The 26,089-nt window shown below is 39.3% G+C and overlaps 1 protein-coding gene and 1 long non-coding RNA gene across 6 annotated transcripts in view; one reads left to right on the forward strand and one right to left on the reverse strand.

Moving 5' to 3' along the window:
* The window catches only part of FRYL (FRY like transcription coactivator), a 246,895-nt gene that overhangs the window by 195,156 nt on the left and 25,650 nt on the right, over positions 1-26,089 (reverse strand). The window lies entirely within an intron of this gene.
* Positions 10,835-14,990, forward strand: LOC149870256 (uncharacterized). The gene is made up of 2 exons (XR_016440431.1): positions 10,835-11,026; positions 14,308-14,990. It is a non-coding gene; the product is annotated as an uncharacterized LOC149870256 (long non-coding RNA).

A 26,089-nucleotide genomic window follows, 5' to 3' on the forward strand; every position in this document is an offset into this window, starting at 1 on the left:
GTATGCGCCCCCCACTCCCATCCACCAACCAAAATCAGAGTTCTTCGTTACCCCTCAAAACAAAAATCAGTGGTAGGGGGAAATGGTGGTGGGGAAGGGGTGCAACTACTGTTTCATTAAGTCCCTATGTTAACCACACTGAAACAGGAGTTCAAGCTGCTGTGGTGATTAATGCTAATGCCCACAAGTCTTCTGACCTGCTGGAAGCCATGGAATGACCAGAGAATTTTGACACTTCTGCACTAAGCTATAATACTTAATGGCTCTGCCTAAATGTTTATGTTTTTTTTATATATATATATATATATATATATATATATATATATATATTCGTAAATATCTGGTAAAGGAATATCCAAGTAAAGCATTACGTGCATCTAAACAACAGTAATGATCAGAACTATTTGAAGAAAAAACAAATATACAGCTGAAATTACAGGGTTTAAACAGTTTAGAATACAAGTAATCAGGAAAACTTGTATTGTCTCATACATTTCTCATATCTGTTCCTGCTACAAAATTAATTGACTGCTATGTCATGTACCATTTTCAAAGGAATTTGCAGCATTTTATGTATGTCTCTCAATGATGTTAAAAGCACCGATTTCTCTGCAGTTAGCAGCTTGTAACAAATTATGTTTGGAACACTTAATTAACAAAGCCAATCATCATGTTTGTCAGGATGTAAAGTAAGAAATATACAGATGCAGAACTGTCATTTAATAGGTAAACCATCTGAATAATACATCACATGAGTAGGAGCTAAGTCTACACAGTTCTGTTCCCTGCTGTCCTACTGACAATGACTTTGATCAAGAGGAGTAAACAACAGTAGCTGGTAGGTCTTATTTAAATTTTACATCCGTTTATTACACCTCACATTTTTATGAGATAAATCATTAACACTATGCTTCAGTTTGCTCATTTGTAAAACGGAGATAAGAGTATTTATGTATAAAAGGCCTCTCAGATCTTTGGATGAAAGAAATTCAAATTTACAGTGTATAAACAATTTCAGAGAATGTCGTCAATTGCATGAGTGCTAGATTTTGCATTTCTAGCTCTGAATTAGCTATAATGTGTTTAAGTGGCACATAAGCACAAATAACTTCAAACTAGCAATCCATTTTAGGAGTTTTATACAGGTGAATTAATTCCATGACCAGCAATGAGATGTAGCTAAATACAGAGAAAAATAATGATTTCTTTATCAGTGTACTGCCACAACACTGTATTTAGATGAAAGGAGTAGCTGGTGAACAAGACTAAAATTTTCTAATGAGAGAGATCTTGAGGATGTTATGGTAAAAGAAAAGTATCTTGTCTAATATATTTTGGAGTCTGATATTATGTCAACACAATTAGAGTTACCTAGGGTTCCCTCAAATACTAATTATTCTACTATTTTATCACAGAACACGTCTTTATACAACAGGGAGAATGAAAATCTATTAGATATCTACTTTTACTAGCTCTCTCTCAAGCATGAGATTCTCTCCAACTTTTCCCTCATTTCTCTTCTCTCCATTTCCCATATCTTGTTCCATTTCCTCTCTGAAAAACAAGTATCCTGACACAACCTTATGCATTTTTTTTTAATTTATTTAAGCCAGGAATGTATATCCTTTTCTCTCATATCCCAAAAGTGAAGTAAACTAATTTAATCGCTGTAGGCAGGTCCACACTCCACTTGCTTCAAATAAATCAAAGGAAATAATAGGAAAAGTCAGGATTCATTAAATAAAAAAGGTATTTTACTACACGTATTCTTTAAAATTATAGGGGGTTTTTTCCTCTTCATTTGGACAAATAAAAATTAATATCAACTTTTTATTTAAAATTACAACTTTATAGACTCTACCCATATAAGATTTAGAGGAAATTCTAAGTAATCATCTCTGAATTTGCCACCAACCAACTAGTCTCTTTCAGACTATGGTAGTCTTAAAATACATTACCTCTTGCAACTAAATCCAGAATGGAAATTTTTTTTTAGAACACCAAGTGGATTTAGTCTCCAAAAGACTCAGAGTGGCTTCTGTTCTTACAGCGCTATTACAGATTGTCAGACTATAGCATCAGACTTTTAATTTTCAATTTTGTAATATTTTCTAGAATTAGTTCAAATAACATCCATTCTTTAAGGAAAAAAAAACCTATTTTTCTTCTAACTTCAGCGATAAATAACTCTTTTTCTTTTTCAAATGCTTATCAATATGTTCTTCAGCCATGTATGGTAAGCCTCTGGTCCCAAAGACATAGACAGAAGTTCTTAGCAGCTCTCTGAAGGAGTCTTTTCTTGAGATTTCTTGACACCTTCTCACTCTCCAATTTGTTTTTTAAATTCTTCTTCAGGGGAACACAAAAGAAAGAGAGGATACCCCTAACATAACAGTAATACATTTCCAGCTGCAAGCCTGCTTTTTCTTTTTCAACATTCTTGGTGCCCACAGAAGTGACACCTAGAGAGAGTGGGTAGCTCCTAAAGAGCACTCTATTATTAGTTCCAACCCAAACCCCAGAGACACACCAGGAAGAAGATGTTAATACCCCTCATACCTAGGTACCTGATACTGAGGGAAACAAAAACTGGGTTAGAAATTTAACTAATTAAATCAAACTGGCCCTGCTAATGTTTGACAATCTAAGTTACAATAGTTCCTCCAAGCCTATTTTCTTAGGCTGGGGAGCAGCAGAGTTCAGAAAGCCTGAATAGTCTCCTGGAATGTGGAAAACAAAGACATTATTAAAGTTGCAAAACATCAATGTAAGAGCTACCCTTTGACAAGACTTTCACTTGGATTCAGAAAAACTGAAAACAAAATGATCCACTTGAAATAGAAAGTAAATGATTAATAGGTTAGGCTAATAAATCTCAACTTTTTTCTTTACAGAACTGGATAACTGGCTGTCAGTTTGTCTAATTTACAAACACTAAATTCAGAAATCATCCAGAAAAATACAAAAGAAGTACTCGCCAGCAGTTGGCAACCCCTGGCATGCGTGCCAATGCGAAGCCATTTTCCTCAGCATGTGTTGGGGCTGGGGTGGGAAGGAAGCAACTGTTTGCAGCCTACCAGCTGCAGCTGGCCCCGGCTCTGGGTAGCGGCTGCCAGCCGGGAGCCCGGGTTGTTCCCAGCAGGTGGATGGGAGGCTACAAGCCCTGCTGCAAGCAGCCTGGGGCAGCAGCTACCCCAGAGCCTGGGCCGGCTGCAGCCAGGAAGCTACAAACAGCTGCTGCCTCCCTGCCCTGGCCCCAGCGGGCACAGTGCCGGTGCCTGCTGCCTTCCCAGAGCCCAGGCCAGGAGATAGCTGGGGCTGGGGCATGGAAGCAGCAGCTGTTTGCATCCTCCCGGCTGCAGCTGGCCTAGGTTCTGGGTACCTGCTGATAGCCCAGGCTGCCCAGAGCCTGGGCTAGCTGCAGCCAGGAGGCTGCAAACAGCTGCTGTCTCCCTGCCCAGGCCTGGGCCCCAGACTCCGGGGAGGCAGCAGATACCTGCGATGCTCTCTGGTGTGCTGTACTCCCTACCACTTTTGTAGAGCAGCACGTGGAACCCGGTGTGGCAGGACACAGCAGATGGTGCAAAAAACTGCCTGCTGTTCGGAGCTCCCTGTTGCCCTGGCCACACTTCCCCTGCAGGCAGGGGCAGCAGTGGGGGGGCACAACCCTGTGTGCTGCCCACGCTGCTCCCATGCACACAGGGGAAGTGTGACCCAGGCAGCATGGAGCTTTCTGCAGCAGACAACTTCCCTGTGCGGCCCCTCTGTGCCTGAATAGGTTTTAGGTGGCAAGTTTTTATATAAATGATTTGTGTCTTACAGGGTATTAATTGGTATCTTCATCTCAGGTACTGAAAAAAGTAAATACATGAGTACAGAGTAATCACAGATGAAGGTGGAGAAATATGTGACTACCAACACTGGAGAGCTGGAGCAAAAGGCTGAAGAACAAAGTACACACGTTGGGAAAGTGAAATGTTGAAGCAGGAAGGCTCACTTGAAAATGTTAAAGGAATAAATTTCTAGGTCCAAAATGCATTGAGCCCTGCCCAGTAATTCCTGATTATGGCGTGACATCAGGAAATCCTAGCCGTTAAGTGCCAAACCATTAAAATTGTACTGTTTGATATAATTAACTTCCTGGAGCAACTGCCAACGCACATCATACAACCTCCTTATGTAAACAGCTTTCATGAAGAAAAAACTATTTTGAAAACAAAAATCCTTCTAGCTTGGCAAAATATCAGAATTATTTTCTAGAATCCTTCAGGCTACAAATGTAATTTGGCAAATTCTGCTTCACCATTAGCACAACCTAAAAGGATGTCTCAGCATGTGGAATTTAAATGCATGCAATTAAGCTGGACAACACCTTTGTAATTAACGCTATGGGTTTCTTGGAGATAGAAAATTTGCCAACCAAGTTGAAATCTTTTATCTGGCTACTCCTTTTACAGTGGGTTTCTTGCCAAGATTTAACCTGGACTATTGTCAAACAGCAAGTAAAACAGGCAACCTCTACTATTGTTACTTGATTTCAACAACAAAACATATAGTAGAAGTATATATCCAGACATCGTAATAGCCTCCAAAACATTAAGGTATAACAGCTGTCCATACCTATAAATACTGCAACTTAAACAAATAGCAAGAGTCATGGATTTTACACTAACACTTTCTCAAAGCTATTGACAGAAAAAGTATACATACAGAAATAAAGTTTATATTCTTTTCATGATACCTTTACAAAAACAGCTAAAACAGATTATCTACTTTACCCATATATAAGAAAAGCATTAATATTACCTAAAAAGGTTCTCTCTATATTTCATATTCATCTATGTCTAGGAACAACAGTGACTGATACTACCTTAGTGATTCACCAGAAGTAATACTAGCTTAAACTTTTACTTGATTTGAGGGAACTAGTGCAAGGTGTCACCATTGTAAAAACAAAACGAAAAAACCCATGATGGAGCAAGTTACCACTTGCATCACTGGCAAACTAACAGTAACAGTGGCAAACTAATTTTTTAAAAAGTAGAAGTAAATACCAGCATAAAATTATTTTAATTTTTTCAGAGTGAAGAGTCCATGTTTATATTGTCATAATATTGTAGAAATCTTTCAAAGTAATCAAAAATTTCCTGCTTCATTAGTTTTACACAGGTCTTAATATGTTGGCAAGACAACTCAGCACCTTTCTCCCCCTCCAGGTCAGTAGATTTCTCCCTGGAATAGCTGTATGGACTTGATAAAAGCGTCCAAAAGTTGTACCAAACATAGTTAGTATAATTTAGGTTGAGCTCTTTTTTCAGGCATTCTGAAAGATGCTGAATTCTCTTTCCATCTCAAAAGGGGTGTTAATTCAGTTGATAATATAAGAAGTCAAAGTTGGTAAAACTCTTTCATTGCTGATCAAGCAGTAAAAAAGAAGAGGATGATCTGTGAATATCCTATTAGTATTTACATAATCAAAATGGGAATGAGATTTTGTTTTGTAAGCAAGTATTTGGTGCCATGAGTGGCTACTTGTAAAAGGAGCATTCATATTTTCATCTTTTCACCCCAACTAATCCCTGCAGCCAAAAAGTAAAGGAGAAAAGTTGAGCTCTATGAAGAGCAAGCAAACACTGCAGAAACAAGGTATCCACATCCAGAGATGTATCCAGAGAGTGTAGCTGCACCCCCACCCCCATCACCCCCCTTTTCTGACTATGCTCCAGGAACACCAGCCAGGGACTTCTAAAAGTTCCCAAAGAAGGTAAGAATCCCCCCCACCCCTTTCCCCTTGTGCTTAGCAGAAAATCCCTTCTCCTCCCTGGCCCTGGCCCCACCCCTCTCATCACTGCCTTTCCCACCAGCCACTGCTCCAGGGACAAAGGGAACTCCCATCCCATTCCAGCTGGGCTGCATGAGAGCTGGGCTCAGCATGGTACAGTGGCAGCAGGTAGGCAGGTTCCCCTTCCCCGACTGGTCCCTCTAGGTGTTCCCCACCAGCCTGGGAGCAGGCAGGAAGAGAGGGAAGCTGAAGCAGGTAGGGAACAGCAGGTGGGGGTAGGGGGAAAAAGTGAGAAGGGAGGGGCAGATATACCTCTGAACAGGGAGAAGGGAGGGGAGGGGGAAGAGGAGAGGGAGAGGGGAACAGATTTTTACTTGCTTTGAGGGCTTCAAGGCCCCACTTCTGCTCCTGTGGCATAGTCTGCCCACCTCAGTGAAGGAGTGGGGAGGAGGCTAAAAGCAGGAGACGCAGTTACCTCTGCAGCACTGATCACTGCTCCCACACCCTGCTCCCCCTTTATAATATTCTGGATCCACTTCTGTCCACACCCCAACCCTGAGCAACACTTTATCCCCAGTTTGGGATAAGATGGCTTTCCTACAGGCTAGAGTGATGCTTTAGCTCCCTATGACGAAAGCTATATGCAAAGTCAGACATCTCAGAATAAGTTATACCCAATTAATACTATTAAATTTTTCTTTGTAAATTTATCAGGGCTAGAAGCAAACAGATTTTGATTCCATGGCATGGTTTGAATTTGAGTCTCTAGCCATGACCCTGGTGCTTGCAAATTTAAATCCAGATGAGTCTATGGGTCTATCCCAGGGGCAGGCAATTATTTCAGGCTTACTGAGTTTTGGCAAGCCATTGCAGCATGACAGGCAGCTAGGGAAAGATAAATATTAATTTTCTAAATTTTTTAGGGGCCCCACAGGCCAGATGGAATGGACTGGCGGGCCACATCCAGCCCGCAGGCCACATTTTGCCCACCCCTGGTCTACCCAAGCCTCACTAAATAGGAGACATAACTTAAAATGCAACTCCAAATATTTATTTTCATGTTTTAATAATCTACACAATCTATTTCAAGTGGCTTCTCACTCTTGTTTCTCAAGTAGCAGAGATTATTTGTAGGTGAACCAGTAACTGCATAATTATGCATCTACGTATCCTCCATCAAGTCCTCCTTACACGGTGCCAGAAATGTGCATAGCTCTTTAATATAAATATAAAAGATTCTAAGTTAAGATGGAGAATAGAGAGGAAGACAAGACAACAAAGTGAAGACAAGACAGAAATGATAACATGGTTTGAACCCATTTTGGGAGGCTTTTGAAGCATCTTTAAGTTCACGTATTTTTTAAGTTCTTCAGATGTGATACATAATATTAGATCTATTTTTGGATGGGATTAAAAAACTGGCAATTATTGCCATACAGGAAATTTTGGTGACATAAATCAGTTAGCATATAGTCCATTTTATAACCTTTCCTCAACCATTTAAATTACAGTTTGACCTTTGACCTTCTTCCCTCACAACTGTAGAGCCTACATCAGTGAGGCTAATGGACAACTCTGACATTAACTACTATAGAGAAATTGGGAAGCGCCTCACTCCTCACTGTTAAACTGAAAAATGTTATCCAATTCTTTCCATATAAGCGTCAGAAAAAAATGTGTACACTAATCCCAGACTTCCACGTCTGAATAAAATGTTAAAATTCCTCAAATCTATACTAGTACGTAACCCTGAAAGACCTATCATATCTAACTGTAGTACCCTCACTAAAGAATTATCAAGATTCATAGACACTATCCTTGAACCACTTGTCACTAAAAGGACATTTTTCTACAAGATTCCACAGGCTCTTTCAATAAGCTCCGAAACATCAACCACCTTCCGAAAAGGCCATACTTTCAAACATGGTTGTCACCACCCTGTGCAGTCATCTTCTTCATCATCAGGATGTGACTGCCTGCCTGAAATACCTAGAAAAATATGGACTACGCTCAGGTTTACAACCATCAAGTATTGCACAAATCATCCACTTCATCCTCACCCATAAATTTTACTTTCAACAATCAATACTTTGTCCAAACCATAGGCACAGCTGTGGGCACAAACATGGCCCCTGCAATGTACCAATCTCTTCATGAGTCACCTAGAAGAGGAATTTTTAGAAAACTGTCAAACCTGTACTGTGCAGGATTTTCATCATCTGGACCTAACACCTGGATTTGCACCATAGGGTCAACAACTAATCGCCCTTCTAGCAAATTCTCTCTGGAATACTCCTACATCAACATCAACTTTCTAGATACTATGCTTCACACTTAAGATGGCACCCTTCAAAACACTATATATAAAAAACCCCACAGAAGATCATACTTATATCCACAAAACCAGCAATCATCCCAAACAAATCAAGAAAACTTATCTATAGCTGGGCCTCAATCTAGTGCACAACAGCTTCCTAAAATAAATCTCACTTCCAGTGAAATATACATAAACATATATAAATCTCCCTACCTAAATGATGTAATAACATTTTCTTGGGCTTGTGACACCCAACATATCAATGAAGCCAGTGTGTGCTGGACCTGCTCTTGTGTGAAACTAGGTTCCAAAGATGCTAAATTAATCTTTCTTTTATAATGCACCATTGTATTTTAATATTTGGTCTATAAACAATATAAACAAATTTAGATGCATTTTTACACAGTCAATTTAAACTCTACAAAACAAAAGCTACTGCTTTGCCCATTGCCATGGAATTCTCCAAAGAATAACTCCACTGTCATCGAATTATGCCACAGAATCTAGGCTCTCTTTTAAAAGATTTTTAGTCCTTATAATTACAAAGGAAAAAAGTTAAAGCAGTGTAAGCAATGCAGGGATGTCTGCCTACTCTGCAGACAGTCGGAAACAATAGCTTTGAGAGCTGTGAATTGCCCTTCTTTTCAGTGGGTTAAGTATGAAGCATAAATGACAATTTAAATGTCACAGAATTAACCGTCAGAATCACAGTTGATCATGTCAACAGAATTTTCCAGTTAATAATATCATCCCAAACTAACTCTGCCAAACAAGCCAAAATCTTCACAGTTGCCTCTTTCAGAGATGATTCACTTGTTTTCAGTTGTTGATTTTCTTCTTTGATAAATTTTTATCCAGAAGGAAGGAAAGCCAATGATACAAAATGATACGGGTTATTTACATTTAAATATGAATTTAATACTTAAAACAATACTTTAAAACATAAGAAATGTTCAATATGCAGTGAGATCCATCAGAAGCATAGCCTGGGAGATGGTGCTAACCTACCCAACATCCTCTATAATGCTGTGTATAAAACAATTCAAGCAAAAAAAAACCACAAAAAAACCCTGTCATTTCATGAAATGCCTAGAGAATGACAGAAATGTCATTTACCTTAACTAAATGTACACACTGCTGCAACTCTCTAGAGAGGAAACCAGAAATGTTTAGGTTACTAAACATTTTGCTGTTACTACATCGTGTATTTTTTAAAAACAACTGTACCACATTTTATTTTAGTTCAAGCTGAATATTGAACTTGGACTCATTTTGGTAACATTTAGGCCCCTGGCAGACATTCATTTAGAAGGTGAAATGGGATATGATCCTTACAACAATCACGTGCATGGCAAGACACATGATTTTGGGATCAAGGATCAGACAGATCCCAATTGCACTTTATTTGCCAGTTTAAGAGGAGCCTGGAATCATGATCCTGGCCTCCCCCTGCACCAGCAAGTTGAAAGCTGGATGTCCAACAATCAGCTGACCGCCAGCTCAGTGGAGACTGCATCAGGGTCACACTTCAAGACCCCAGTGCAGTCTAAGCACCCAGATGACAATCAGCAAACTGTCAGTCTGGCAGGGACCACGCCATAGCTGGTTACACATCCCACTGCAGTCCCTGAACCCAGCTGGCCAGAGCTGATGGCATGGGGTTTAAAGTTTCCAGTGGGATCCTCTGCTTCTCTGGTCTGGTCAGCCCAGACAGTACACAGCATGAGAAGTCCTTTGCCTCCCTCCCTACCCCACTTCCCCAGCCTCTGGCAGGACTGAGACTTAAGGTGCCATACAAACAAGCTATAAAAATGTTCTACACACTGTATCAAGCAGTTTAATGGCTCATTCTCCAGTTAATGGTACTTTAAATCAGGTGCACATGTGGCACTCTTCCTATTTATCCTGCAATTAACATGTTAAATCATGGCATAAATGTAATGTTTAGAGAGAGGCCTTGTATAGATGCATAGTTTGCTATATACAATGGAAAATCTGGTTATTTACATAAGTCTACCATATTGCTTATTATCTCAAATGTCAAATATGCCTACATTAGCAGATGTTTTGAGGAGTAGCTATCAATTATGAAAACTTCCTTATTAAGTGCCCAATTTAATGTGTCAGGAACCACTAACAACTGGTGGTGGCAAGGCAGGATATTCTTTTTAACAGCATCAGCAATTACACAGACTAGGGACTTGAAATGGCCATCAATGGCAACAAATTGGTTTGGGATGGGGGAAGGAGACGGCATGCTTTCAGAGTACGTAGGTTCCTCTCTCATGGAGAATGCGGCTTTTACAAGAGGAAAAAAATAAACAGAAAATCTCAAACAGGCAAGTATTATGACTGACTAAAATGGAATTCAGAGCCCATTCTGAAAATGAATATTGCATGAGATCCAACACAATCTTCTTACAAAATTAATTTAAGAGACGGGTCAGTCACAAGCACCTGGAGTTCAAACTTAAATGACTGGCTGAGGAAATGATCACTAGGAGTAATCCAATGCAATTATTCTTAACTAGGGTGCTGTGACACACTGAGGTCCCTTGAGATCCTTTCAAGAGTGCCACAGGGTGCCACCCATTGTTAGGTATACAAACATGATTCATAAGATACACCCAGAGATTTCAAATAGGAATCCATAGTATCAAAAACATGCTGACATGTTGTGGCCTGAGTTTTTTGCAACAAGAATTGTTCTATTATTTTTCTGCAGCCAAAAAAGCCAAGAGAAAGCTGGAACCACGTATTTTCCAAGGGGTGCCTCCAATCTAACATGTTTGAGTACCACTGCTTTAAGTAACATGATACTGAATGGAAAACTGCTTACAGAGGCTCAAAAGAACAACCCTCCTTCTTCTTTACGTCTAAAGAGAATGGTGATGACATCCCATGCCAGAGGAGGTTGCGACTGGCAGGTACATATGCCTTAAGCAAATGCAGAACTGCTATATCATGGGATGGAAAAAAGACAAAGAACACCACAATCAGAGGAAGACATACTACTGTTGGCTAAATCAATGATGAGCCAAGTAAAACAAAAAGCTGAAGATTATTCCTACCTTCAACAAATGGTTAAGAACCTTGGTACCTAGACATGTACACGTGTCTAGGCCACACTAGGCTACCTATTTCATTTAATTTGTCAGAGTAAGCTTTTTTTTTTTTTTTTAGGACATTTGTCCGCTTTGTAGCGTGATCAGAAGGATCAGTCTTGTTCCATGCCACTAAGCCAGCCAGCATACAAACCACTGATTACAGTGATTTCAGATGCAGGTGGCATACTTGACCTATATCTTGCAAGAACAGCTCTGGGCACACTGGAGTATGCTGAGATGCTGTGTGGATATCTGGAACGGGTCAATCATCAAGAATCGCTTCAAGCAGAGAAAGTCTACAAGTTTAGCCTGCTCCCATCTGACTTTCAGAATTACCTGGGGATGAAAAAGCACATTAGAGGCCTTGATTACATTGTAGGAGGAAGGTATATGGGCCTGACTTCAAATTTGTGCTCTCCCGGAGCAGTTCAAGTAGTGAGCTGTTGTATTCAGTGGTCAAACCCATATCTCACAGGTGTCCCCCACTGGCAAAAGTATCAGCAAAATAAACACTTGTAGCAACCAGGTATGACTGACAGCTAGGAAGTCTACACATTGTCCCTGAATCCCAATTAAGTGAGGCACCATTACCATGCGGGCCATGCTATTTCCAGAAGTTGTTTGTTTCCATGCAGAGGAGGAGGAGAGAAGGTAAAAGAGATACTCCATTGTTTATGTAGTAAATGCCAAACAGCGTCTGTCAAGGCTATATCACTCATTTGTGGAGGACCTAAAGGAATGCTACCCATGCTAGTCCGATAGCTCTGAATGCTAAATGCTGTTACGCAGAGGCACACATCCTGCGGGAAGCCAGATCTTCTGCACTGGTAGATTATCCACAATGGGCTTTGCAACTTACCCTTGATATCTCTCTACATGTTCACGTAAAGGCATAATTGTATGGCAGGAGGCACTGTGAAATCACACATTAGATCCAGTTGTGCCTTATTGCTGGTTCAGGGGGAGCCAGATTCTAGGCTCCTTGTGCACTGGCAAGAAACAGGCAACCATGGCTAGAAGCCCCCTTTGCTGATGGGGGCCATATGCAGCTGGGGCCAAGAGACCCCACAACTGACAGGGCTCCTGGCTGCTACTGCACCTCATGCACAGCTGGGACAAAGAGACCCCACAACTGATGGGGCTTTCCTTGTGTGAGAGGCAGTCAGAGCTGGGAGTCCCATTAGTTGCAAGACTCTCAGCTCCAGCTGCACACTGGGGACTTCAATCACCCCCGAGCCTTGGGATCATGGCAGTCATGATCCCTAGTGCTTGGGGGTTTCATGCTGGACAAGGTGCATCCCTGAAGCTGGGAGCTCTGTCAGGGTGCATCCCTGCAGCTGTAGGGAAGATCCTGCTATATGTGAAAATACAGTTAGTACACAATTTTCAGGGTCTAACTTTATAGCTGGTTGGAGCTTTTTATCATGTAATAGCTACGTTGCACATGTTAACTGGTTAATTGTGCAACACCTGTAACGTGTAGAGTGAGCCTGACTAACAACTTGACAGGAAACGTTAGGTGAAAATAGATGCATTTCACTTTTCAACTTCAGATGCTTGCAGGAAGCATTTCGTAGCCTTTTCCAAGAAAAAAACCATATTTTAAGCATTCCCTCAAGCAATTTCAGCGTGCTGAAAAGGACCTTGCCAATTGCATAATTCCTTAAGATAAGCTTTTCCTCTACAAAAAAAAAAAAAAAAGTGTTTAACGTACCCATCATGTAATGCATCTATAATACTGAATGTCAGGGAAACTTGAGTTCTTCACCAATGCTGAAGAACTCAAGAAACTTAATTCTTTCTCCTCTCATTCCCCAAATGGGCTGAGTATTGCAAATAGATCTACATTAAAAACTTAAGAGTTGAGAAAAGAAGAGGGATACAGAGACTGGTTCCAAACAAGGAGGAACCAGACTACAGCTGGGGCCACTGTCCCTTTTGCTTCCAGAAGAAGGGACAGATGCATGATAAGAAAAAAATGGTTATATACATTTGCTTATATACCTACATAACTGCAATCTGTAAACTTAAATTGGTTGGTAGAAATGTGAGACACTATCTAGTGGAATTGAAGAAAGATTTTGTTCTAGAAAATAAAATAATATCAGAGTTTCAGGGTGGGGAGGTCTCTTAATTCTGATTTTTTAGATAAAGTAGTTCTGTACGCCATTAACAAACACATCCCACCACAATTTAATAGGCAGTTTAGTTCTGTTCACCACACTCTTAATATTATATATCTATATTTTTTATAAACAATATTAATACTATATTATACCAATATACTTTTTCCTCCTACCAAAATATATCTGCACTGGTCTATAAACAAAACAAATCTGCCTTATACTGACAATATAATGAAATACAGTAATATTGGTTTTGAAATCCCACCAAATTGCTAAGACATGACTAACAAAATAACGATAGGTAAGTGACTATTCTAACTCTTACAAGCTATGTTCAGAATTCAAAATATATCCTACAGGAGAATATTTTAAAACCTGGGAACTTCTGATCCTGCACTACTGAAGTTAATGAGGGTTCAGGGACTAGCAGCAAAAGAATATTTAAGAGCTTACCATAAATAGATATGGGAAGCACGTCAGAAGAAAGGTATTTTTCTGTGGGCAACTAGATTTGCAGTTTCCATTTAGAGCAAACTCCTGTCCTATTCAGCAGTGATTCTCCACGGGCCAATGGCATATACTCCAAGCAGAGGGTCAGAATACAGATAAGATACCTAATCTTCTGAAGAAAGACTCAGAAAGACCTGTAGCACCTGTACGTTCCATAATATTCCTTACTACTGTTCCAGAGTGGAGGAGTGCCTGTCCTCTAGCACCTGCTGCTGACCACAAAATTAACATACAACATGAGCAGTCAAGGTTCCTAACTATTCTAGCTGGTTATCAAAATCTTGATGCTGACAGGAGTTGCAGGATACAAAAAACTTGTGAGATGCATTTGTTGCAGTCAGTGATCTGTTTGCAGTGCTGTAGCTCAAATAATAATTTGTTGTTAAATGACTTCTAATAAAAAGCAAGACTTGAAGAAAAATAGAAAATAAGAAGCTAACAAAATATTTATTTCTCTCTATACAGCTACTTCTCTTACATCAGGAGTTGCATTCAAACTGTTCATGAAACACAAGAAGGCAAAGGACTTGGCCACAAACCTGAATTTATGATGCACACTTCTTCAGTCTCAAAAAGAAATGTTAGAGTATCTTGCCTCATCCTTGCTCTGATATATTTTTGTCTAGCTTTTCCCCACTCACCACACTATAGGATTTCAAACTTGATTTCACCCGCTTAGAAAAAAATCTCTCATCTTCATAAACATGCAGAAGTTAAAAACATAACCTCTATGTACTGTAGGAATATCCACCATTGCATTTATCCTCGCCTCTTATTCTATTAAAATACATCTGTTATATTTAAGTGAGTGTAGAGTTCATAAAAGAAGCCATTTTGACAATCCTTGAAAATAAAGTGGTCTATTTATCCTTAAAGTAGGTATGGCACAGTGAGCAAAGAAACAATTTCTCCCATAAAGCCTGCCAAAGGTGTTATTTATTTACATTGCGGTAGTGCCTAGAGGCCCTAGTTGGCGGTCAAGGCCCCAAGATATTTAGCACCAAGCAGCAAACAATACGCTTTCTGATGCTGACACCAGGAATGGGACCAAATACAAAACCATTAAGTAATAACAACCCTTGGCCACTACTCAGGTGAGTTCCACTGAAGTCAGTGACCTAGAAATTAAAGCTTTTATCCACACTGAATTACCCGTCTGGTTTCCTCAGTGATATAGTACTAAGTGTTGCACTAAGAAATTGTTTGAAAAACAAAATAAAAGACCAGCTACAGTTTGATGACTTTCCCAAAATATTAGCTGCTTTAGTCTTTTTTTTTTAAATCTACTTCACCACTGGAGTCAATCTCACCAGGCTTGCTATACCCGTAAGAAAGAGCTTTGTTCCCTTACTACTGGCAGTAGAAAAAAGAGAAAGTAGTTTGATAAGCACTGTTATGCTACAGCTACAGAAGCATATAAAAAAAACATACTTCCCTGTAGCCTGCATAAATTATTTATCAATACTCTGCTATTAGGGGCTGCATTTATTTGATAAAAGTGTAGACCATAAAAGTGTAAGGAACTTTTGACAGAAATTATTTAGGACAGGCAAAAATAACTTTTCTTGATCTTTGGACAGCAGTTTTTAAAAGCAAACAAAACAATAAGAAAGCATATTTACCATTAACTCAAATAATCTCCATACAAACTAGTTTTTAAATGCAGAAAAGTTTATGATATCTCTTGGCACTTCACCAGCACTCTGTGTTATGCCCCAAGTCAGCCACACAGGTGGCAGATGAGCAAACATCAAATGTAGCCAAAAAGGAAACCAGAAAACAAAAGCCGTATTAAAGGGATGAGAGGAGTTCCTCTTACTGCATCAAAACGTGGCATTTCTATTGGTTAATGTAACAGTGAAACAGACCTAACTTGTCCTCATTGGGCCATTCCAGTTGCACAACAGGGTCACAGAACAGGCTTAATCAGACTCAGGTTTTCCTCTACGCATTAGCAGTCCTCCAATGTGGTTACCAGCAATGTACGATCTCTTTGCCGCTAGTCTGCATCCCTCATAAGGTGTTTGGACAGAGCATCTAAAAACATTTTACATTTAAGCTCACAGTCCAGAGCCAAATGGAGTCTGGCCTGCAGAGATCTGCATGTCCTTTGGCCTGAATTCAAGGAATTAAGTAGCATAAGCACAATAAGAGAAAGGTCCTGATTCTTTTTTATACTAATACCCCTTTATACTGTCAGAATGAAATGAAGGGGTCTTCTAAAATTAAGAATAAGGCCCAAAGTATGTCAAACAAAATAAAAGCCTTAGACTTGAAGGAAATTTTTAAAACTATAAACTGAAAACAACTAAAAAAAATACCACCTCACTTTATATATTTAGAATCAGCAGTACATTTCTTCCTTCCTAAGCATCTCCATGCATATTATTACAGGCTCTTTCAGCCCTGCTCTCTGGATGGGCACCAGATTGCTGTGAATAGATTCAACTGCTGAATCCAAACATGCTTTTAAGACCTCTATCGAATATAATAAAAACAAGTTTATCAAAATAATTGACACAAATCAGAAGCACAAACACTCTCTCTTTTACGAACTCTTACTAGGGGCCTACTTTGCGGTTTTGCAGATACCATGATTGGTATCTGGATTGTCCACAAAAACTGTGCAACCAACTGAAAAAACATAATAAAAATAAAATACTGGCTCTCTCCAGTGGGAGCCAGTGGTCCTCACTGCCAGAAAAAAAAGGAAGTGGCTGGCAAAGCAGCAGCACAAAGGGCAGCTGAAAAGATGGCAGCTACCCCCTCATTCCTCCTCCACCAATCAGTGCCAAGGGGCAGGGAAGCAAAAAGGGCAGCCAACAATCAAGATGGCAACTGTCCCCTCATCCCTCCTCCCCTGCCCCCAGGTCTCTCCACCAATCAGCATAGAGGGGTGGGGCTGCCGCAAAATGCCTGCAAAAAAAGTTCTGAGTGCCGTGAAAAGCCCTTTGTCTTCCTGTGATTTAGGAAGGTCCCCAACTATTATATACACCAAGAAAATTACGAACTCCATTTCCCTCAACCTTATTTCACCACACTTGTGACTCCTGGGTTTAGTCCGATTCCTTGGGCCAGAAAATTCTGATGGACCCGACCGTTTTGCTTTAGTTTCTTTAGGCAGCTTCCCTGTTTTGAAACAGTCTAATACTTTTCTTCCCTATATACCTATCCTAGGAAATTTCTAGGTTCCAGGCATCATCTCATCCTCTCTTCTTCTGTGCAGAGGCGTTCAGAACCAATGCGTCTGCAAGTAGCAAACTACAGAAGAAAGATATTCATACTGATGGCCCTTGGTTACTCTGCACAGGTTCCTGGACACCGTTTTCTAGCTGGTGTCAAAGGCCCCGATTAAAAAAAAAGAATGCTCCAAGCCATCATTTAAAAATGAGCACCTGAAATGCACCATGTTTTTAAAGTTGACACAGACACACCCCGCAAGCTGTCACAAGTATCAACATGCCAAATACTGAGGTAAGTCTGACTTTAAATAGCTGGATGCAATAAATAGAGGGAACAGAACGGAACTACCAAGTAAAAATGTGGATTATAAAAGCTTCTTTTATTTCAAGAAAGCACTGGACTAGTACAGGATATGACTTAGCAAAAGACAATCTATTTAGAGTCACAGAGTTGGAGGGGATGTTTTAAGACAGCAATATTGTACAGGAAAAGAGCAAAAGCTAACCACTCAGTATGCTCATACTTGTCCTAAAGAGAATAAAGAATCTTCCATAAAGAGAGTCAATCATTTTCCTTATTAAAGCAAAAGCTATGGCATTTCTGGAAAAGTCAACTATCTTTCATAAGCAGCTGGAACCAACAAAATCTTGATTGGAGAGAAGGTTTCTAAATGTACCACTCAAGGAATAACATACATCAGTCTCGATAGCAAATACTAGAATGGGTAGATATAAACCTTAATTTAAAAAACAGCAGGACAAGCTTCAGTCTTCCCAACTCTCGCCTTCATCTTCACGTTCAATATCTAAAAATAAATTCATCTACTGACACTCTGGTCATATGCTACTGATTACACAAGTCTGTTCATTGGCTGCTTCTTTCTATCTTGTATTAAAACTTCAAGCCCTTATTTTTAAAGCTCTGCACAGCTCTTCCTGGTTCAACTCACTGGATCTCCCACTGCTGTCAACTTTGTCCTCTGCTCTTCATCCATTCTTCTTATCTAGATGCTTCTTAATAAAAAAACTCCAACTTCCCCCTATTTACTGTTTACCAGATACCTCTATAAAACTTGAAGTTACCTCTGCCCTACTACAAATCCCTCCTTCCTTCCTCAACATCCGCTTTTACCACTAACCTCTCTCTTCCTATATTATCTACTCCTTCCCTTTTCTTCTTTTCTAGTTTCTACTTAAATTACAGTTTAATTTACACACCATCTAAGTTATTTTTCATTTTATTTCAGCTATAATTGGTGCTTTCTATACCTACTGTGTTATCTTGTGTTCTGCGTTTTATTTATAAATTCTTCAGAGAATGGAGAATACATTTTAATGCATATTAATAGGCACACAAAATTATGGGTTTTAAAAAAACATTTATCACAATAATTCTTACTTAACTAAAAATTGGTCAGAAAGGACAAGAAAACTTTATCTGAAACATTTTTAAAACAAATAAACTTAGATTTCTTTCTATTTTGGATCTCCAGTCTTTTCTTTTAGGCTGTAAGTAAAGGACTTCCAAACTACAAAGAGTAGCAACTCTTGCTGATGAACACAGTGCTTCTGCAGTTATACTGAGGGTCAAATGTCAAGATTCAGTAAGCTGTGGACAGAGGAACAAGATGAGAAGGTAATGGAAAAAGAGAAACCACACAGGCTGCCAAAGAAACATACAGCTAGATACAGGTGTGAAGGGAGTGGTCCCAGAAAAAACTAACAGCTGTAAGCAGCTCCTGGCTACTTGTCTACATTACAAAACTACTGCTCTATAGCTATGCCGCCATAGTCCCCAACAGAGATGCCGCCATAGTCCCCAACAGAGTAAGCTGGCAGAAGCACTTTTTCAGATAGCATAGTTTCTTTGTTTCCACAAACAATATTAGCTCTACTAGCAGAAGTCCTTTTCTGTGGGCACAGCTGTGTCCAAACCAGGTGGAATCTTTTCACATCTGTACACAACAAAGCTATACCAAGAGAGCTTAGTAGTGTAGACTAGTTGTAGAGTATAGTTAAAGTATGGTTAAAGTGGCCTAACTCTTCAACTCAAGACCTACAGTAGATCTGGATTTGTTTTCTTATTTGCTTCCTTTGTTTTGCCATCAGAAAGAGGAAATTGGGTTTGACTTTCTAGCTTTTCTTCTCCTTTCCTCCATCAGGGTAAAGACAAAAAAATGGCTGAAAAAAATGGAAAGAATCTGGTTAGACTCAGTCTCATTTCCATCTCATGCTGATAAACGGCACAAAGGAAGGGGTACAAATAAGGTAGGCTGACATCTATACAGTGTCATGCACTGGGTTTTCAGAATGAAGATATGTTGTGCATTAGGTGTTTCAGCTGTCTAGGAACCACAGGTGCTAGGTGATCTACAGACACAAAATAAAAAGAAAGAAAAAGTCCCTGCTCAACAGTGCTTCCATTCCAATTTATAAACATAGACAAAAGAAACAAATAAGGCAGAAGGATGGCTGAACTAGGAAAAGAGAAGAAGAAATAAATAATATGAAATTCCTTGGGTAGTACTGTATGTATCCATTTCTTGCATCTTCTGTCAAATGACTTTAAACCTCCATAGATGAGCGATAAAATACCCTTCTAGTCCAGTATTGTGCTCCTTCATAGCTGTTTACACAGGAAGCTTCAAAAATAAAATGGAAAAATATCCCAATAACATTTATTCTAAATTATGCCAGATAGGAGGAACTGGGTATAGGGGAGACACTGTTACAGAAAATCAAGCAGAAGCAGTAATTTCTTTATGAATATTTAATTTTTTAAAATACCAGATAACTTCATTCAGGCCCCAAAGCAAAATCTAATTATTGATATTATTCTAGTTCAAATAAATATCTTTTTTCATGGAATTCTGATCAACTCTTCAAATTGTGCTAACACAGTAAATTCCAAAGGCTATGTGCATACTATGTAAAAGGACATTTTTTATTTTGAAACTTGTGTGTCCATCTATGTACTAATTTTTGTAGTTGGGAAAGTAGGGTGGAACTTCATTATTTTATAGGCCTGCCATACTTCCTCTTATTCTTCTACTTTCCAAGAGATATAATCCTATTTTAGAAGCTTTCTTTGTGTGTAAAACCAGCCTCACCCATATATCTTTTTATGTACAAGTCCCTAGACCTTTCCTGCTTTAGCTATGCTTTTTACAGTTGTCAACATCAAAGTCAGACTGGAAAAAATATTTAAAAGAAGGTGCATGGCTGAATTTTATATCTACATTAGAAAACAACATGGAAAATGTTCTCTCCCATCACTAAAACTGAAGCATGGTTAACTCCTTAACAATTACTATATTGTTAGCAGACCTTTTTTTAATTAAACCACAATGACTGCTTGAGCTGTCTTCTGAGAGGCTGTGGTCAATTATAATTTTATTTATGTTTAAATGTTTATTTCTTCATGTATGCATTAGTTTTGCACTTCCTCTGTGTAAATTTTGGATGATTCCCCTACTGCACAATCATTGTTTCACTTCTTTCATCTAGAATGCCTCATAACTGTACAGTTTTTAGTAAGCCATACTGTACCATAAACAACATTTTTAAATTATCCAATCATCTGCTCAATTCATCCTCCATGTAATTAATTTACTGGCTTGTGCCCATTGTATATTAGTAGCAGTTCTAAAGTATTTGGAGAAGACCAGGAGAAAAATTAAGAACAGACCAATTCTTTGTCTCTGTCTTGCCTAACAGAGTTTAATTTATTTTTGTAGCATCAGTCTCCCAAGAGAAGAGGAATTAATAATTCAAAGCCAGCCTCAATGAAAAAAAAAATGCAGCTCCAAGAGGGACTTCTTGTAGTATACCATACACAACTGCTCTTTTCCAAGTCCTCTTCTGACTGTGATCTTTTACACACGATTAAACCTCTAGTCCTCTAGTATGAGAACCATTCCCCTTTAAATACAAAGACACTTTAGCTGTAGTGAAAGATAGAGTCAGCAGGAAAAGGGTGTTTGAAACATGCTTGTTGAAACTGGTTTGATCTAGAGCTTTCCTGAAGTCCATGCAGAGTATGCAGCTTATTCTAGTAATGACAGTTGACAGTATTTTGCACTCTGAGCACTTTTGCCTTTTAATAGTACCCTTTTTTGTACTTTGTATATCAGAGATTCAAAGCTAACAGTTATGGACTTAACAGAAACTGTATTTGTATAACAGACCAACCAAAGGAAAGTTCATGGTACAGATATGCCTTGTTAGTAAAAAGTTGAATGAATTAATTTCTCAATGTACTGGGTAGACATGCATGTGAAATTACATGTGCATTTAGCATTAAAAATACTAATGCTATGGTTAAGAAATCATAAATGTGTATTTTCTATATTAATGTTAGAAAGATCTTGAAAGTCAGGACCAAATGTACCTACACTGACCAGTTATTATCAAACTCCCAACTAAATATCCATTGAGTCTAAAGGTTCTGTATCTGAATTAACAAAACATAAACTGTTTATATATGCAACTAAGTTAGTGCAGGGGTTTCCAACCTCTGGCCCATGGGACAAAACTGGCCTGTAGAGCCATGGCATCCAGCCCATGGAGATCCCCAGGGGTTGAGAAACTTGGCAGCAGGGGAGCAACAGAAACTCGGCATGGCCATACCTAGGCCGGCAGTGAGATCAGGGCTGGCCCATCCCCTGCATGTTCAGAGCTAGCCAAGCTGCTTTGCCACTCCCACTGCCCCACCTGGGGATACAGATCATAGTCAGGCTCCACACACCCCCACGGCCAGATCAGGACCCCACCGCACCAGCCCCATATGCCAGATTGAGTCCACTGGTCAGACCTGGCCTGCAGATGGATCTGGCACTGCTCATCCAATCCATGGGGTAAAAATACTGGGGACCATTGCATTAGGGTGTAGAGAGGCTTAAGACAAGTGGTATGCACTTTTGCAAACACGGTCTAGAATCTTTAGCCAAATCACCCCTTCAATGTCTTCATACCATCTTCATACCAAAGACAAGACTGCTCAAAAATCAGAGCTAGCTTTTCATAGCTAAGAGTAAAGACAAGTAGAGAGAGAACAACACATTATACATGGCCTAGGATCAACCAAAATTAAGAGGGGTAAACAAATCATAAAAGGACATTCTTTCTGAGGGAGTCTCAAGTTGTGGGAGAAAAAGAGGTATTTTGGAAGGGTTTGGCAATAGAGACATTCAGGGGATGATATGGCCGATTCAATTGACCATATGACTCAATTTTGCAGCTTTCTGATGGATTCTAGTATAGCATCTTCTGGAGGGCCTACCTGCAACTTCAGACGCCCTACTCTACATTCTAGTCATTGACCTCTTAGCCTCTCTTAGCTTCTCTGCAAACAAATTTCTTAGGCCTCTGTACTGAACTGTATCCATGCTAGAAGCTAAAGTAAATCTGAATCACTGGCTTTGAATAGGTGTTCACTTCTAGCGGGGGAAATTTTACAGAAAAAATATTTCACTAAAAAGCATTCTGGAAGAGGGAGCAGTGCAGGATCTCTGTACCTTGCCCAGACTGGTGATCGGTCCAGGGAAGTCTGGGGAGCAGGCTATTACCACTCGTCCTGGTTTCAGGAGACTGGAGTAGTAGAGCAAAGCCCCTCCCTACTTCTTAGAACAGCCCCCCTTTCAGCACAGCTAACACAGGGTTCAGAACATGTTGCATAGGGGTATGCGGGGGGGGGGGGGGGCCACAGTTCTGCCCTATGTGGCACTTCAGAGCCGGATAGTCCCTGGTCTGGGGAAGGAGGTAGGGAGCATCACTCTGCTGTTTCCCCTCTCCTACAAACCAATCTGGGAAGTAAGAAGCAGTGCAAAGCCCTGAGCCCTAGGCAGTCCCTGCTGCTCCCCACTTCTCCTGCAACAGACTGGAAGGGAAAAGAATGTCTGTTCTTCCAAAAGAAATCCTTTAGCAAAGTAGATCTTCCAGGCTGACACCTGAATGATCTTCTCCCAGAACGGTCATGTTTCCCCACAAAAGAAACTGAATGAACACTTGTCATTCCAACCAGAACAGTGAGTCTCCAGGCAGAAATGCAATGCTTATATGTGGCCACCAAGCAGTGCCCAGGATTTGATATACCCCAAATTACACTGCTTACCAGAACAAATGCAGTGGTCAATATTAAAAGGAGAAGAGCAGTATTTATTAACAGGAGCCCAAGAGTTTCTTTCACAAAACCCCTTGCTTTAAATACTGGATGAAACGGTATCATCAGAACACCGAGTGGTAAGTGTTGTCAAGGCTTAACTTTATAATAGCGCCCAACATAAATCAAGAGGGACAAGAAAAGGTCAGTAGAAGCACTGCAGCTTAGTGGAGAGGTAATCAATTGTGTTAGCCTGAAGCCAGACAGAAGGGAGGGCATGGTGGCACCTTAGAGATTAGCTCGTTCAGAGAAACATAAGCTTTAATATGTGACAGCCTACTTTGTCAGATGCAGATACTTAAGCATCTAACAAAGTAATCGATTGCTAACTAAGGCTTATGCCTCTCTGAACAAGTTAGTCTCTAAGGTGCCGCTTCTTCTACTTTCTTCTATAGTTAGCGGGAAAACTGAAGAGCAAAGTGCAGCTTGATCGATCAGTCTGGATCCCTCAGAAAGCAGGCCCCGAAACACCACAGTTAAATCTGCAACCAGGAAAGACATTCATTCAAATAAATCTATCTGGAGTAATATTTTCCAAATTTAATGCAACTTTGACTCAACCTCCTTTGATACTGAAGGCTTCAAAAAAAAATTCTGATAGAAAGTAAAACGCCTCTCAACAAATAGAATACGCACATTTTACTAAGCCTGCATACAACAAGTTTTCAGAATACTGTTCAAAATTAATACAGCCAGAGGGAAGGGGATTTTAAGGATAAGAAGTATATATTATTTAGAAAAGCTCTAAAGCAATATTCTGGAAAACTAAGAATTAAATTGATCAAAACAAAAATGTTCAGAAACCTGTATTACAGAAGTAAAACAATACAAATACAATATAAATTACAGTTTGCAAAAGAATGATTGTGTACTTTTAGATAATTTAAATTTCAAACGTCTTTAAGACAACGACATGCACAACCCAAAAAGTAAAAGCAAAAAGTGGCACAATAAACAAATTGAAAGTCATCAAGATGCTGTACTGCCACTTTTTACCATTTCTTTAATAGTATATTTTAATCTTGGGCTGGGAGAGGAAGAAGATGAATAATTTAGAATCACAGACTATTTTCCAGATAAATAATATTTGAAGAGAGAAATATAAAATGCTGTGAACTGAAGTTATATAACAAAGTTTAGGAACCTTAACTTTCATCCAACTGTGCCTCTATAAAACATTTCTTTAACAATAAAAAACAAGCACAGAAGTCATATGTTTACACCGTTCACCATAAATCAAAAATTAAAATATATCCATATCTATCATTTTGGTATATTCCTCTCACACGCAGACACTGCTCCCCAGCCCCCCAGGACCAATAAAAATGCAGATGAATTAACTTCATAATTTTTCTTATACCATTAAATTGATTTAAACAACAAAAAAAGTGATGGGTATTTGATCAATATCACTATATCTACAATGACAGCATTAAAAAATGTACTTATATGACAGCCTTCAAATATCTAAAGAGCAATTACAGAGAGGAGGAAAATGGACTTTTCCCTGTAGCCCTAAGGGACAGGACTAGGAGCAGTGGTCTCAAGCTCAAGCAAAGGAAATTTTATGTTGGGATTAGGTGGTCAAGTATTGGAACAGGCTACAGAGAGAATCATGGAATCTCCATCCTTGGAAATCTTCAAGAACAGGGTAGGTGAACACTTGATTGGGACTGCCTAGTTAGGGATGATCCTGCCTTCAGGAGAAGGCTGGACTACATGATCTTGCAAGTTCCTTTCCAGAGCTACTATCCTACAGTCCTACATGTGTTCTACACTAGGGAAATAATTTCTTAAATAGTACATTATCAGAACTTATTAGTTTGGGAGAAAAGAAAACAATATTCAGTTCAGATAATCTTACAGTAACGCGTAAGAGTTTCTCATAAAAGGATCTTTAACCACATTTATGTAATTTGTTTCACATAAAGATCTCTTTGCTACAGACAGAAATATGTCTTAAGGAAAACTTCAAAACAGCTCCCAGGATTTCATACAGCCAGACATCTTGAAAGTTAGGTCTCCAACTATCATATATGTTTATTCACAGATCCACAAATTAATCATGTATTCTCCATTTTAGAAATGTTTCAAAGGAGTCTTAATACAGTAAAGTTAAGTGAATACAGTAAAGGCCTGAATTCACCACGATGCTTTAGCAGATGCCTAACTTTAAGCATAATGGTTATTCCATCATCATCGAGGATAAGTTGACCTCAGTCTTGTACATGTTTAAGAACCTTGTTGAGTCAGGCTGAGAATCAAGGGAACTGTTATGAAAGTCTAATGAACTGCTTATAACATTATAGGTGGGCATAAAAAAATCACCTTAATTACCCATAGACTGTTAGGTGTGTCAGCCATGTCCAAGACAATCATATGATTTTGTTTATCAAACTAAAACGCAAACTATAGAATAATGGCAGAAATGTATGTATGTTAATAACCAAGAGCACTGACGTATGAACCTGGTAGAAAGAGCAAGCATTTAGCATAAACAAACATGCATGACTGATCATACCCTGTGGTGAATAAAAGCTAATCCACAACACCTTAACCCTCAGTGAAAGAGGGCTACCACCCAGCAGCTGTAGTAAATACCCACCCCACTTTTAGTTGGCTGAAACGTATTCATCTGTTTGGATCCACAGTATTCTAGCTACACTTGCAATTTTTATAGCGTATACAGATTTTAATAAGAAAAACTGGAGGAAATACAGCTACATTATTTTTCTGGCTTTAAGTTTCTATTTATTCCTAAAGACACTCTGACACGTTGATTAATATACTACATGCAAAAAGCACAGAAGACTTTCTAGAAGGCGATGATGGATACTATAGTTGTTTACTGAAGTGTTACTATTCTTGTCCATAGAATATACACTACTGAATAGAATGCATCTTC

This window comes from Crocodylus siamensis, chromosome 2 (assembly GCF_052110815.1).
Source record: "Crocodylus siamensis isolate JL-2025a chromosome 2, ASM5211081v1, whole genome shotgun sequence".
Lineage (NCBI taxonomy): Eukaryota > Metazoa > Chordata > Crocodylia > Crocodylidae > Crocodylus > Crocodylus siamensis.